Here is a 16,844-nt window from a genome sequence, read left to right on the forward strand (position 1 = left end):
GGAACTCTGTTTACTTTCTGAACTTAGCTGACATCACCATCGCAAACTCTTTCAATGCTTCCTGCCCCCTCCTACTAATTTTCTCTTGCTCACTACCGCCCCCCCCCCCCCGCTCTCTCTCTCTCTCTCTCTCTCTCTCATTATCTTTGGCTTCAAGTTACAGTCCAAGTCTCCAAATGGTCTACCCTATGGCTTGCCATACTACCCTGCTCCTTCCACATGGAGGTCCACGAGCATTACTCTTAAATGAACGCAGCCTCTAACCTTTTATGCTAAGCCCATTGTGTCTGTCATTCTTTTGTTCACACACACACACACACACACACACACACACACACACGCAGATGCACGCACACACAGACGCACGCACACAGACACACACACATACACACACACACACAATGAGGCTAAGCACATGATCGTTGTACAAATGATGTGATGGAATTCATGTCTGGTGGACTACTCAAGTGAACTAAAAAAACTCAGTCTACCGGTAATTTAATTTTCGCAATACAGTAGTCTGATACTGAAAACAAGTGTAAAAGTGCAGCATGTTTCACTAAATGACATTAAGAAATTTTCACAATATACAAACAGTGGCACCTATATTATTTGAATGTGTCTGGATTTACTGTCGAGTATCTTATTAAATAGAAAAATAAAATGTTTGTACCACCATCATGAATCTCTCTCTCTCTCTCTCTCTCTGTATATACAGTATATATATATATATATATATATATATATATATATATATTATATTTAAACACACACACACACACACACGCGTGGTAGGTGGCACGGTGGTTGACTGACTGGTTAGCATGTCAGCTTCACAGTGCAGAGGTACAGGATTGGATTCCAGGCCCCGGCCTTCCTGTGTGGAATTGCATGGCAGCCAGTTCATGGTGTACCCCGCCTACTCCCCAAAGACAGAAAATGGATGGATTACCATCCATTATCTGAGCCGCTTATTCTCACAAGGGTCACAGGCGTGCTGGAGCCTTTCCCAGCCGTCTTCAGGCAGTAGGAGAGGTACCGGAGTCCCCGGAGAAAACCCATGCAGGCACAGGGAGAACATGCAAACTCCACACAGGAAGGCCACAGCCCAAATTTGAAACCCAGACATCTGCACTGTAAGGCAGATGTGCTAACTAGTCATCCACTGTACTGCATCTATCTATCTGTCTGTCTATCTAGATATATTTTATTACCACCCTTCTTGTGAAAACTCCACAAGCCGCCACTGATTCAAATGTACTCTCATTGTTTCATCCATGTGTCTTCCATTCTGCTTATTCTCACGAGGATCAAAAGGGTGCTGGAGCCTATCCTCGCTGACTTAGGGTGAGAGGCGAGCTACACCCTGGAATGATTACATTCTTTTCGTGAAATTTAATTCATTATTTAATTTAAGGTCTTGGTCTTTTGAAGAATATTGCTTGTTTGTTGATCATTGTCTTTCTCTGAGGTCATCATTTGAGTCAGCTGTGTCATGGAAGCATGCCCGTGATTGCTGCTGACAAGGCCCCAGTGTGTTTAATCAGCCTTTTTGGTGGCAGGCCAAATTATTCGAGGAGAAAGCAGTTGGAAAAGAATTGGATTGACTGATTACACTGTATGTGTGTTTTGGCCAATAGCTGTAATTGAGTGTCCTGAAATGACACTAATGTGAGACAATTATTTTATGTGGTGGTATGTATATCTTCGAGATGTTTTAATTGTTTTTCTTGGTCTTCTACACCTCTTTTGTGTTTGTTTATTCTAGTGTCTTCATATACAGAGCAAATTTATTTGGTAATAGGTTAGAATTGGTGGTATGTTGGTGGACCTGATGCACAACACATACTCACAATCGGGCCAAATTTGAGCATATTGCCCTCTTGCAACCAAAGTCAGCCAAGGTCAAATCTTGAATGTCTTTCAAAGAATTTTCTGAGTTGGGTGGGTCAAAACTGATTTTTCTCCCTACCTAATCTACTCAGAAAGCCTTCAGAGCTTGCAATTGTAAACGTTAAACTTGTTCAATATTTAAGATCACTGAGTTTGGCTGAGTAATTCATGACAAAACAAAAAATCGAATGCAGTGAGCAGATAGATCTGTTTTTTCCCAGTACGACTACATTTTGACCTTGTTGGTAATTGTTGCCTCTCAGTTTGTTTGTACCTCGACAGGCACCAAGTTTGGGGAATATATCTTGTGTGTGGTATGCTGTGTTGGTCATTGCGAGTACTGTATACCATGCCTGATTAAAAAAAAAAAAAAAGCATAGACCAGCACATTTTTGTTGTGTTTTCATGCTGGTCTTGCTGTTGTCACCAGCAAGAACAAAATAGTGGAAGCAACAAAAGCAAAACAAAAAGAGTGAAGATTAAAAAAAACTGAACCTTCACTCACAAGGCTTCATGGTCTGAGTCAAAGCCACGCATGCCACAAGACCAACATGCTGTTGTTGCCTTGCTAGTAGCTGGCGACACAAGCAAGACCAGCTGCTCACCTGCGCCAGTTCCTGGCTGGGCCCCAGCAACATGCTGCTGCTGCTGTGTGGCTGTGGCTCAATTCATAGAGCGGATTGACCTGTGACCAAAGCTTTGGCTGTTCGAGTCTTGGCTGTTTTGCTTTGCGCTTGCTGCAGCAGCAAGAAAACACAACAAAAACATTCTCGTCTATGCTTGATTTATTTATTTAAAACATGGATACACTATAGGAACAGTAAGAGCACATATGGCTTGTGTGAGGTCTCATTTATTTCAAAGTCAATTAAGAGTGGTATAGGTGTGCCCTGCTTTAGTGTACATCTTTCATGTATTCAAGCTATATGAAGTGCATGTTGTAAACAAACAACAACAACAAAACAACAATCAGAGCTTTAACAAATTGCAGTTGCTGGGCTTCTTCTTATTTTGCTGGTACCGTTATCAACTATAGTGAGTATTTTCCTTTCCTGCAAACCAATATTCTTCATATTATTTGTATTTTTCCAGAAGCAGTCGAAACAAATTATAAATGATATTTGACAGATTTGGCACCAGAAATGCAAATGTCTTTTCACAGCCATCACTGAATCTTGAATGTGTGAATATATTTATCCATCCATCCATTTTCAACACCGCTGATCCTGAACCGGGTCACGGGGAGTTGCTGGAGCCAATCCCAGCTGCCCTTGGGCCGAAGCAGACTACACCCTGAACTGGCCACTAGTCAGTCGCAGAGCACATATAGAGCCAAACAACCATTCACAACCACATTCACACCGTCACTGAGTGGGAACAGATGCCACGCTACCCGCATACAAGTCCGGCGTGTGTACCACTACACCATCAGCAACACGTGTATATATTTTGAAGCGGATATTGTACGATAATAATGATGATGACAAATCTATGTAGCTTGCAGTTTGGAATAACGTGTAGCAGGGCACTGAGAGCCTCACCCCTGTTTTTGTACATGGATGTATGCCTTGCAGGTTTGATGTGTTTGAGACACCAGCAGCTGCACCTGATCTGACAAATTACATTGATCGTAATTAGAGAGCTCATAACCCTTTCTGGGATTCCACTCATCACCAGATTGCCAACGGCCGATGTCGAGCTGGTCCCCGTTCTGGCTCACACTAGGCCAGCTTTGCAGCTCTTCCCTGCCAGGTAGGATTCTGCATACGGACATCTTTCAACACACCCATCACCATCATAATCTGCTGTTATTCCTCTTGTCTCTGCGTTCGAGCCCTACGCATGACCAGAGCCTGAAAATGTCTTTTTCAGGGTGTTTAGTAAAAGAGTGCAAGTAATAGACTGAGCTGCCAACAGTCCAGACCTCTGTCCCATTGAAATTGTGTGGCGCATTTTGAGACGCAAAATATGACAACAGAGGCCGAGGATTTTTGGAACGTTTTACAGGCATCAAAATCAAAAATGTTCAAATATTTTGAACAATAAAAACAACAAATCAAGAGTGTTTAGCATTTTTTTTATGTTTTACACAGTGTCCTTCATCGGAACAGGGGTTTGTCCTATCCATTCACCTCGTCCCCATTTCCTTGTGCCACCCCTTGTAGTCATGGTAACAGAAGCCATACTCGGTATTGCCACCACAGTATAGGTGGTAGGAATGTTTAGCAGTGACTCAGTTGTATGAGGATAAAAATTTCAGCAACAAGTTCAGGAAGTATCAAAGAGAGGATGAAAAGTCCTTTAGAGAACTTCAAATCCCTCCTCAAAACCCATCTGTTCAAACTGGCTTTTCTTTCATTTCTGTTGTCTGTTTTATTGCTGTCCCTGTTTTTTGTTGTCATTGTTTTTCCCTTACTCTGTAAAGTGTCTGAGTGTCCCTTTTATAGATCCCATGTATAATTAGTATTATTAAACTTGTACAGTGTAATTCTTGATCCTTTTCTTTTGATAAAGCCTTTGGCATTCCCTCTCACTGAAATGAGTGTCACAAGGAAAAGCAAACTGTATGCACAGTTTATCATTTGGCTTCTGAATTTGTTGTTGTCTCACGTGACGTCATGCACAATGAAGGTTTGAACTCTTAAGTTTTGTCTGATCTTCGAAGCAATGAAATTTTGGATGAATTGTATGACCTGTAGGGAATTCAAATGTGTCACTGTAATGTCACTGGTAGTACATAAAGAGCACAAGGGGGGTTATTTGTCCCTTTCCATTACTAATGTTCTGGGAATCTCATTGGAATTCAACACTTTTCTCTTTTACATTAGAAACAGGTCAGTTAGCACCAAGGTGGCTACAGCTGGTCAACGAATATAGGCTCATTACGTGGCACAATTATTCCAACTTAGACTGATTTGGCTTTTACACAGCTCCAATGTTGCTCTCAAAAGTATCATTATATGTGTGGCTTGTGTGGGATGATGTATTTGTCAATGCATAACCCATATTACCTTGTGATTGATGTTAGTCCAATTCCAAATGGGCGTGGAACTGTTGAAAGTAAGTAACAAGTGATTTTCAAAATTAGAGTGTAAAATGTATAACAACCTCAATAAAAAAAACTGTTTGAAACAGCAGCAGGATACATACAGTATATTTGACAATATGATTACGTGTTGCGTAAATTGTAACTGTAACCACACTTCAAGTGCAATGTAATGTTTCACCTTCACCGTCAGAGCATAAGAGAATATGCACTCAATTCAGTTGGAGAATATGCAGAAGGCCAGATTTGACAGGGAAGAACACTATTTTATAGTTGCTACACCAAGAGCGCAAATCTGGAATGAAGGCAGTACAATGAAAGTCCTCTACAATGAAATCATGTTTGCAGCAAGAAATGTTTCACAACAGGGTTTTCACTGTATCAAATTTGATCTCAGATGTAAACACACACAAACGTATGTGTACATCCACACACAAACGTATGTGTACTCTTTATTTTTATTCCAATAGTGCATAAGTATGAGAATACACTTATTTGACACTTCATATAGTCAGTCTAGAAAGAAAAAAAGGGAAAGAAATTGCAAAATTTCTTTCCCTTTTTTTCAACATTCACTTACATCAATTTATTGGATAATGCCTTTTATTTTGTTTCCTCCGCTTTTCATTTTGATCACGTTTACCCTCTCTTCCAGCATCAGAGCTCTTCTTGTCTTAGCTCAGGGGTGTCAAACTCAGGTCCTGGAGGGCCGCTGTCCTGCATGTTTTCCAAGTCTCCTTGTTGGAACACACTTGATTCAAATGATCAGGTTCAATGTCAGGCTTCAACAGAGCTTGCTGATGATCTGATCACTTCTTTCCCTTTTTTTCTTTCTAGACTGACTATATGAAGTGTCAAATAAGTGTATTCTCATACTTATGCACTATTGGAATAAAAATAAAGAGTACACATACGTTTGTGTGTGGATGTACACATACGTTTGTGTGTGTTTACATCTGAGATCAAATTTGCTACAGTGAAAACCCTGTTGTGAAACATTTCTTGCTGCAAACATGATTTCATTGTAGAGGACTTTCATTGTACATTTGAATCAAGTGTGTTCCAACAAGGAGACTTGGAAAACATGCAGGACAGCGCCCCTCCAGGACCTGAGTTTGACACCTACTGTATGTCTTAGCTGCTTGACATCCAAAGGTCCGTTTGGTCGCAATTTTAGCAATGCAATGTTCTTGCTGCATCTGAAATGAACAATAACAAATACTGCCTGGACTACTGTGCATGTATAAACCAGTGTGGTGGTTGCTGTTGCCATTCCCGAATGAAGCAGTAGAGGTCGCTGTTGGATTAGACTTTGTTGTAGTGAATCTCGTCGCGAGGCAAGATCAGAGAAAAATATTTCGTATAACGCAACAGGGTTTTTTTAACGTTGTATGGGGCAGGAAAGTGGGAATGGTGTTAATGCAGGCATGTCCAGCTCCGGGCCTGGAGGGCTACTATCCTGCCTGTTTTCCATCTCTCCCGGCTGCAACACACCTGATTCAGATGAGCAGCTGCTCAGCCAGCTCTGAAGCATTAGAACGATCCTGATGATTTGAATCAGGTGCGTTGCTCCTTGGAGAGCTAGAAAACAGGCAGGACAGTGGCCCTAGAGGACCGACTTTGGACACCCCTGTGTTAATGCATGAAGATTTTTTTACACGAGGGGGTATTTTCGCCCATGTAGGTTTCATTGTAGAGGAGTTTCACTGTAGCACTCCCTACCAGTAAATAGCAGCAGTGTGTAAGGGACTGGCAGCAGACTACGATGAAGCTGAAAGAGTGACCTGCGAGTAGGACAGAGGGGAGAACAAACGAAGGAAGGGAACATTCTGCTACAGAGATATGTCGGTGAGTGCTGAATATAAAAACCTGAGTTCCAATCCTATTACTAAGTGACTAAACGGTTCGTGGTCTCCTCCTGATCATTCACCAACTCAACAGGTACATAAATGACATACTTAAGTGGATGGGAGAATCTTTTCCATCTTAACTTGCTCTGGAGAATCCGCTTGTGAGCAAATTGTCTTGCTCAGCAATTGCGAAATGTAGGGGGACCAGAAATCCTCTTTACCCCAGCCACTACTTAATGACTATCATCATCACTGTCACTTAGCAAGCATTCTTCCATAGCACATCTTCCAAGCCGGCCTTGTAGCAGTGTGTCTCTTCAACCATGCACCTCTCTCACTGTGCATACAATCACTGTGATTACCCTCAACACCAGATGAAGAGGAGTCATCTTCATTGTCTTTAATTAAACATGTCATTTACAGTATATTGCATATCAATGACAATTGTCCTCTGCATTTGATCCACCACTAGCACGCACTAAGGGGATTTTTATTGGGAAGGTCAAATCTTGAATTGGTAATTGACAAATTTTGAAGTTAATATTGGCTCAAAAGGGAAAGGGTTTTTGTTTTTTTTCCAGACTTGAATGTTATTGTGATGTGGCGCAGTGTAGACTGGTTAGCGCGTCCGCTTCACAGATTCCGGGATTCGGCCTTCCTGTGTGGAGTTTGCATGTTCTGCCCGTGCCTGTGTAGATTTTCTACGGGTACTCCGGTTTCCTCCCACATTCCCAAAAACATGCATGGCAAATTCATGGAACACTCTAAATTGCCCTTGGGTGTGATTGTGAGTGTGAATGATTGTTGGTCTATGTGTGCCCTGTGATTGGCTGGCAACCGGTTCAGGGTTTACCCTGCCTGCTGCCCGCTGAGAGCTGGGATAGGCTCTAACACACCCACGACCTTCATCTGGACAAGGATGGATGGATGTTATTGTTATCTGTGGCCTATTAAGAGTATTTAGCCAAAAGGCATTGTTTTGTTACTTCCTGGAAGGAGCAATTCTCCACCCTGACTTCTCTACTGTAGTGCTGCAAGCGAAGGATGGGAGGGCTCCCTCACAAAGTTCTGAATTCCTAATTCAATGTCATTATCAAGTTGGTCAGAGTACTGTGACTTGCTCGTTGACGAGTCAGTTGCTCCAGGCTCAAGGCAGAAAACTACCTGAATCAACAGAACTCTCTCCTGGTAACTACAGAGTAGTGTACTCTACTTGACCTCCATTCCTTCCAGACAGAATTACTTTAACAGAGACGGTCCTCATTAAGAGACAATGCAATTAAGCAACACAAATAATAATTACATTGGTTTTCATCCATCAAGTTCCCGCTCACAATTCTCACACGTTTAGACAACATTGTTTAATCAAAAGCAAAATCAAGGCAGAAATCCAACATATATTAAAGAATCTGTCTCCCAAAGATGTTCCAAGTGCATGATTTTGTCAATGCAATTTTCCCATGATCATTTTCCAAATTTAAAATGGATTTGGTGCTCCTTGGTCCGGATTTCCAACAAAAACAGACAAAATGATGAAGTGGTTTTAATGTCCAGGAAAATAATCACATCACATCTCACCTGTCGCTATGGCAATGCACCGGACAAAGAATAATATTCCTTACTGTATTCTTACAGCTCAGCCTGCTAACACCATTAGATTGGTGGAAACTCTGCAGTCAGGTGACATGAAAGACGGAAGCCTGCAGCAGGCTTTTAGCCAAACCAGTCATATTGTTTTCCAGGAGTGAGCCATGACTAGTCGAAAAAAAATGCAAAATGAGATGCGGTTTGGACTATGAAAAATAAGAGTACTTTGTCTTCTATAGAGCCACTTTCAAGATGAATCATACCTCACTCTTTTCAATTCACTATTTCTTTGTGCATAAAGGTATAGGAGTAGTCATCACCATAAAGAGGCTGGTGTCATTTTCTTTTCCTGACGGTCAACAGGAGAGTGATTTGAGGAAAAACAAATGTTGGTTAAGTCATTACTTTAGTAACTATTATATGAGTTACAGCACAAAATGTATTGAGAAAAAAAACTGGAATGGAGTGACAATTAGCATTGTATGCTTTTGCATTTAAGTACAGTATTAGTTTAGTTTCATTTATAAATTTGTTTTCCTTTGTAAGGAAAGGGGTTGCTTTCATTTTGCACGTCACTGTGTATTACGATCTTGAAATAATTCTCCTTTCTAAAAGAGGACGTTAGATTAATGTTTGTCTCATTGAGACAGAAACATAATATGCCCTTCTGGCTTACATGTATTTAGGAATGTAAAGTGACCATGTCTGGCTTTGGTTTGTTTCAACATATGACTAAGGTCAAATATGTGACAAAGAAACAGCCCATATGACCCTCTAAATATGTTTTTATTTTAGTTTTGTGAATCTCCACCCAGTGAAGCAATTATAGGCTTGTGTGCCCTAACTAGGACAACGCTGTGGATTTCACATCCACTCTGCTCATCCGACAGCAAGAAATTCCAGCTTGTAAAAAAAATAAATAAATAAAAAATCTCTGTCTTATCCCATGCCCCCTCTATAAGAGCTTGTGTGACCTGATGTAGTTCCCTTTGATCCCATCTTGTGATATGTTGAGCTCTGGATGAATGTTGAATTACAATATATGTGATGTGAAATTTGTTATACGGTCCAAATGCTAACTTAACTTGAATATTCACGATTGTGCATTAAAGCACGTATGCTGCTGACTGAAACTGAAATGGAAAACACATCTAAATGAGAAAAGACAGGGTAGGATTGCTTGCCTTGAAAGCGCAGAAGGATTCAGTCAGTAGCTTCATGATGTCATTCGGACACCACTGGCCTTCACAGCGAGATCTTCACAGCAAGGGCTCATCAATTTTGGAAAGAGCAAGTATTGAACTTCATCAAATGAAGAAATAGCAGGGGAGATTGGGGATACAGTATTGGTAACACTTTTTGTTCGAGCAAGTGTAACTCAGTGGTTTTTTGTGCTAGAGATCTCAAATTTTGTTGTGGTACCCATATACTGCTACACTATCACAGATGTAAATGTAAATTAAACGTAAAACACAGAGGTAGGTTGTCACAACCTACCCCAGGACCATGGTGAGTTCTAACACTACTTGGAGATGGATGTAACAATTCAATTATTATGCTTAAAAACCAATAGTGAAAAATAAAGAAGAACCTTAACTTGTAATACGACAATGATGACAACAACAGCAACAATCATAATATAATAATAATTAATAATAATACCAGTGCGAAGACAGCTGGCATAGGCTCCAGCAAGCCAGCGACCCTCATGAGAAAAAGTGGATTCGAAAATGGATGGATGGATAATTATAGTCATAATAATGAAGATGATGATGATGATGATGCCCAGGCCACTGTGGTAAATGTAGCATCCTTGCTTAAGGCTTTGTTATAACGATCCCCGGTCACCCCTACTGTATATAATTTTGGAACCATCATTTCCCTCAGTAAGCTGCTTCCCTTGGAAAAGAAAAAAAAGTTTCACCAAGGTTACATTCTCATCTCCTTTTACCAAATTAAAGACTGTAAATCTTAAAGAAGTCATGTTTACAAGACGACTTTAGATTCTGCTGTGCTCTGTGCTTCGGTGTTTTATGAGTATAACTGCATATCCTTGGGTTGCTTAGTCAGCTCCCTGCTTGAATGATGTCAGCACATAATGAGCAAGACGTCATTCTTATAATGCCCTATTTGAGACTGAAGCACACGTAAATGTCACTGAGGGGGAGCATTTCCAATAGGGCCGCTCACATGTTGCTACATGGAGCCGCAAGGTCTCTGATATGACACATCCAGACCTCAGCTTGTTGTTTATCACTCACTTCCTTCCTTTTGTCCTTGTAGACCATAAGGTGACTGTTGCTGGGCGATTGAGGAAAATAACAGCACATGGACACGGCACCAGACAGCTACTGTTTCCAACAATGTCAATGTGTTGTTGTTTGTGAACCATGACAACCAGCAGTTTGTAGTGGGCCTATTTTTATCTTCTTCCGGCCTCCACCAGCAGGTCATCAATGCTGTATCATTATGTTGGAAGGTGTAATATGTGTGGAGAAAGACAAATGAGAGAGAATGAGCTACAGAAAGAAAATGGGGCAGTTGATGTCATTGAGAAGCTGAATGTGACCCATAAGGAAACTGTAAAGTTGAAAAACACCATCTCAATGGCCATTAACAAAAACTACATATTTTAAAGCACATCACCTCCTCATTCCAGTCTTCTTTCTTCGGTCCGACAGTGCCACCGGAAGGTAGTTTACCCTCCCCAAGCTCGCTTTGTCATCCGCATCAGAACGTTCCATTGACTTGTAATTCTCGAGGAGTGTCCAGACAGGAGCCAGTGATCTCAACAAATTCTCTGTTATTCAAGAGTTGTGTGAGTCGTTGTATGCTATACAATGACAATAAAGGCGATTCTGATTCTGATTCTGAGCAAGGCTGGACAGAAAATAAAAAATGCACTTTAATCAACAAGAAGTCACTCAACAAGACCTTACATGGAAAACAAACCGGGACGCAGTATCACACTCGTCGTAGGCATGCCATCCAACCGGGTGTGCGAAAGAGCCTTTTTATAATGTGCTTCATGGGAGGGTTTTGTTTGTCTTTATCTTTCTCTGTGCCTCAATGATTTAAAAAAAAACACAAATGTATGCAGTATGCACAGAGAAAACATACACACACAGGACTGTGTGTGTATGTAAAATGTACACACAGTCCCATGATTAGGTTCTTAAATAGTAAGACGACTATAGTCATGCATGCATTATGTAAGATGTGATCCCCAAAAACTAAATGATGGTTTTATTTATGTCTTTTTATGTAGTTCAGTTTTTCTACCCTTATTTTTAGCTGTGTGTGTTTCAATGCACTGTAAGTTTGCACTGTGGTTCAGAGGAAAGAAATGTCATCTGTGCTGTATGTTGCACGGAGAGCATATTTGACAAGAAAGCTTGACTTGATGGTTAATTTCATACATAGAAATCATAAAAGACGCCAAATTCATCAGTGCTCTGGCGTAGGCAACACTAAACGCTTTAATTTTATTCAAGTTTAGCCTGTGACTTTATAGACAGGGGATTTCAGCCTGCAACCTCAATAATTAAAGTGTGCATAAACTCTCTTAAATCTCTTTTTAGTGCCTGACAAAATATTTTACAGCTCACTGTGCATCCCCCATCAATATGGTAAATACCCAGCAGATATGCTTGACACATTTTCACAGTGAACATGGGTGTTATTGAATGGATATGACTCCCTTCGACCGTAGTGGCTAACAATTACCACTCCCACAAAATCAGTGAAGAAAGTAATCAGAAATGAAACTAACATTCAGTTTTTCTTCTCCATCAATTCCAGTAGCGGCTCATTAGAATCGAGCGCATAGGAATTTACGTTCAAAGCCAAGGTGCAGTTCACACAAACAGAAATAAATTTATAAACACCTTTCTATAATTTATTAGAGACCGGGAAAGTCCAAGATCTTTCCGAAGCGGCCCAGTGTGACATGTGCAGTCGGTCCTCGTGTCACATGTATTGTGCCCCGTTGGGCACTGAATTCCACTGCCCACAGCCAAGAACGTTTAAACAGAGTTACCATTGAAGCTGACGTCATTTCCTTTGGCTGAGTGGCTCCTGTCTCTGACGGGAACGAGCCCAATCCAAAATGGCTTGCATGGAGACATGGTGGCTGCCTTGCTCAGCCAGGCTTGTAGAGCTAGTTTTCTTTTTGTATTTAACTCGGTGAAATCACCGAAACAAATTTTGTGAGGACAACGTGGAGCCCGGGCCACATGGATAAGGAAAGTTATGGTAGATTTATGATTTTAAACTGTGTTTCTCAATGAAATTACAGATATGCTACAGAGATGGCATTCATCACTCTTGCCGGCTGCTTTAAGAAAGGCATTGGCCGGATTTTGTGTACCATGGTGATAGCAAAAAGACTCATTCCAATGACTTTATCTGTGAGGGGTTGTGAGTTAAAAAAAAAAAAAGAAATGCCTTAATCTTATGTTATAAATAAATAACGCAACCATAAATACCCCACCACTCATGCCCCAGGTAAAAAATAAATAAAAATCCACCGCAGCCGCCATTGCATTTGAAGACTTTTAATTATTATTTTGGGTGTAGTTTGCTGTTTGGTATAACAGCACTGTATCATCACAAGGTAAATAATTCCACATTGATCATTTTGGTAATCAATTTCTATACATCACTGCAAAAGATGATCATATATGTATTAATATCTCTTAAATACACAGTGTATCATGAATGCTTCAACGTTTAACGTCTCCTACAAGTTTAACTATGTGAAGTCGAGCAGACTCTGGTGGCAAAACATGGAAACATGCATGCAAAAAAAAAAAAAAAAACGCAACAAAAACAACACATCAAAAAAGTTGCTCACAAGTGCTGAATATTGGAAAATGCGTTAATTGATTGCTACAGAAAAGTCATACTATGTCTGCACAATTCACTCCTTTCAAAGGCATCGCGTATATGTTTTTTTTTTTTGGTAATTTAATAGTATCTATTCTACATAAACTATATTATGCAAAAAGTCTCCAAAATAAAAGGTCAAATCTGTACAACCTGTACATGTATTAAATCCTTGAGTAACACAAAAAACGCTACAGCATCAAACGGAGATATTTGAAAGCGCTGGCGATATTTGCCAGAAATAACAGCACTACATGCACTCGAGGAACAAAACGAAATTCCCCAGATAACTGCGGATGTATTTCTTTTTCGAATTTGCATGTACAAAATTGTGACGTAAACTAATGCGCTGCAAAGTAGTTTTAGTGCCTTCATGCTCCCCGTTTTTATATGCAGTACGCTGTCGTCGATCCACATCCTCCTCCGCCCCCTCAGCAATAAAGGGTCATTTGTCACAAAGACTGTCCAAGCACAGCTGCATATAAAAAGTTGTAGCTTGCATGAATGAACAAGCATTCCCGCTCATGGAAATTAGACACATTTAATTATTGACCCTTTGAAACTCATTGACATTCGCAGTAAAGAGACCACAGGGACTTAATTTTTCAAATAGCCATGGGTGAACGCTGAGATTTCAGCTAATGTTAATTAAAGGTCATGTTTAATCAGCAACATGCAGCGATGAAAACGTTCTCCTGAGCGCGATTGGAGATTTTTATGTTGTTTGACTCTCACTCTCTCCCTCTAGAGGGAGTCAGAGACTATAAATCTATAAAAATGGCCTTCAAGGGATCCTGAGCAGAATCCTAAATAGCCTTGGATAGTAAATAATCCATGCCTTGACTTTTATCAATCCATAAAAATATTCACTGATCAAAGCCATAAAGAAAATAATTCATGCACATATTGTACAATGGCACATCCCTGTTGATATTTTCCCTCTTTTTGCCATCTGTTACGCCGCATCAACTTGCCAATAAGAGTAGGAAAGCGGAAACAAGAGATTAGTATCGCAGTCTCGCAGCTAGTGAAAATGGCATTTCTCACTGGACAACCAGGTAGCATATCTAATAGCTTTGATTTCATTCTTTCTACTTCTATTCCCTTCTGTCTGTGCGGGCTGACTGTTTGCTCAATTCTCTCCGCCCTCCTTTTATCAGTAAAGAGCCATGTACTGCCTCTGCCCTCACCCTTCATTTATTCAATTGGACCTTCTTTGCTGTTAATAGGAGTGATCACTCTTTCTTAAACAGCATACCGGTAATCTATGTTCTGACAGCCAACAGTGACACAAGCTTTTCCCGAGGGGCAGAAATCAATCACAAGTGATATTCCAGCTACAATGGAAGTAGACGAACTGCAACACCTACACTTATGGCTAAGGCTCGTTCCACGAGGCCCACACAATAAATGACATAAAGCTACCAACCCGCCACCAACCTCGAGTGAAATAAAGCAGATTCCAATTGTTCAGCAACCTCGTGTGACAAGATGAAAAAACATCGTACATCGTGTTTTCAGAATCTGTCAGACTTGGTGATGGAACAAGGGAAGTGGAATGTCAAACATACTGCATTTTTCAGACAGATAAAGATTAAATAATCAGGAATGTTGATGCCTGCTCAAGAGCATTTTTTTTTACGAAGACAGCTTCAATCAGGCAGGACTACATTTATATTTTGCGACACTGGGCAGATTCATTTAGTTACTTAAATGACTTTTCCATGTGGCTTTTTTGTTTGGCTAGCGGTCACCCCACCAGGGTGCTGTCAACACAGTCCACCTTTTAGGTCAAAGGGGTCATGCTTGTGTTCCTTCAATAGGGCCTCTTACTTTCCTCAATTCTTCATCAGGAGAAGCGAAGAAAAATAAAAACACGGAGCGTTTGCATCTATATTAACTTTTGTTAGAATTTTGTGCTTCATGTACTCGACTTATGCGCTGTCGTAAATCCAAGCCAATATTAATTGATCCTTTTTTTTTTTTTTAACAGACTGTCATTCCAATTGTTCATCTTGTATGCAAGGACATGTATTGTTGAGTTCAGGACCCATTTGTTTGATCATCATATTGGAGCAACCTTTTTCACTCGACCTGGCTCCATGTGTTTTTTCTTTTTTGTTTGTTTTCCTTTTTTCCAGAACGAAAGAGAATTATCAATGTATATATACAGTATATATACTGCATATATATATAATAAAGACATGGACCACCTCAAGATGGCAAGAATGAGAGGAAGGGATCCCTAAAGACTCTTTCCAGTATTGACAGAGAAGGCTCGGAATTGTGCATGAGACTCCAGGGAAAACTTGTAGTGGTGGAGTTTGGATTTAAAATACATCTTTTGTGACACACCCTGGATATGCATCATGATTTTTATCAACAACAGCGAACAAAATATGAAATCATACATTTGCCATACATAAATGTGACACTTTGGAGGCACGTTTAAAAATAGCATCTCAACAAATTGGATTTGGAAAGAACAGCCCATGCTCATGCACATGAATCCTCGTCAAAAAATTAATAATGTATATGCTTTTCAGTTTATAGCGACAAATTGTGCATTTATTACATTATTGCAAGTATCTGACCCACCGTGAACCAGGGAGTCGTCTAATTCTGTATATAAACAGACATTTTTTTGCCTCCCTTGTACATAGTTCAGGACAGGCAGATGGCTGTATTTTACTTAACATTGTGGTTAGTTATGTTACGGCCCTTCTGGCATCGCTCAATAAATGTAAGATGTCTGCATATACGACATAGCAAATCATGATTTTCTGCCTGAGCTCCTTCTGCTCTCAGTGTAATTTATGATTGTGGCTGTTTGGTTTGAAATTTACAGAAGACACGAGTAACAAAAGATTCGGCAGCACATGGCAGGCAGCGAAGATTCATTCAGCTCTGATCTGATGAGAGCAAGCAGTTCACGCTGCCCGCCCATTAAGATTCCAGCTGTAACATGATTGCTGAAATGTTAGAAGGACATGAGATCACCATCTCAAATTCGAACTGACCGCCTGGCCCTTGTAGAGCTGGCAAACACAGGAGTAAAATTATGACACGGTGCATTTTATCTGTACAAATGCTTGAAAAGCTCTATTAACAAATGCATGTTATAACACTCTTGACAGTCCTTTAAACACACAAACTGACACAACACACGAAGCGCACTTGAGTCACTAAGGCATTTAACGGGAAGGTAAAGTCGAACACTTCACTGATTTATTTAACAGGGGCTTTGCCATGAAGGTCAAGGGGTGAAGTCCAGGAGATTGGACACTGATTCTTTAATCAAGTGGGTGGACGCTACACGCTCTCGTGATTCCTCAAACATGAAAGAGCCCCCACGTGCATCGGGATGACAATCGGTCACTCTTCAGTTGGTTATTACCACCACTCGCCAGGTGTACTTTGTGCCACCACAAGACAGCAAAATGCATCCTGCGTTTTTCTCCATGACTGGGCGAGTAATGCAGCATTCAGTGGCATCTCTATTTTCATTAGCAATCATTAAGTGATTGGTCATTAGCTTGAGTTTGAGAAAATTGCCAAAGACACGGCACTGAAATTGCACA

Source organism: Hippocampus guttulatus, chromosome 4, assembly GCF_054856545.1.
Source record: "Hippocampus guttulatus isolate MCC_2025c chromosome 4, RoL_Hgut_1.0, whole genome shotgun sequence".
NCBI lineage: Eukaryota > Metazoa > Chordata > Actinopteri > Syngnathiformes > Syngnathidae > Hippocampus > Hippocampus guttulatus.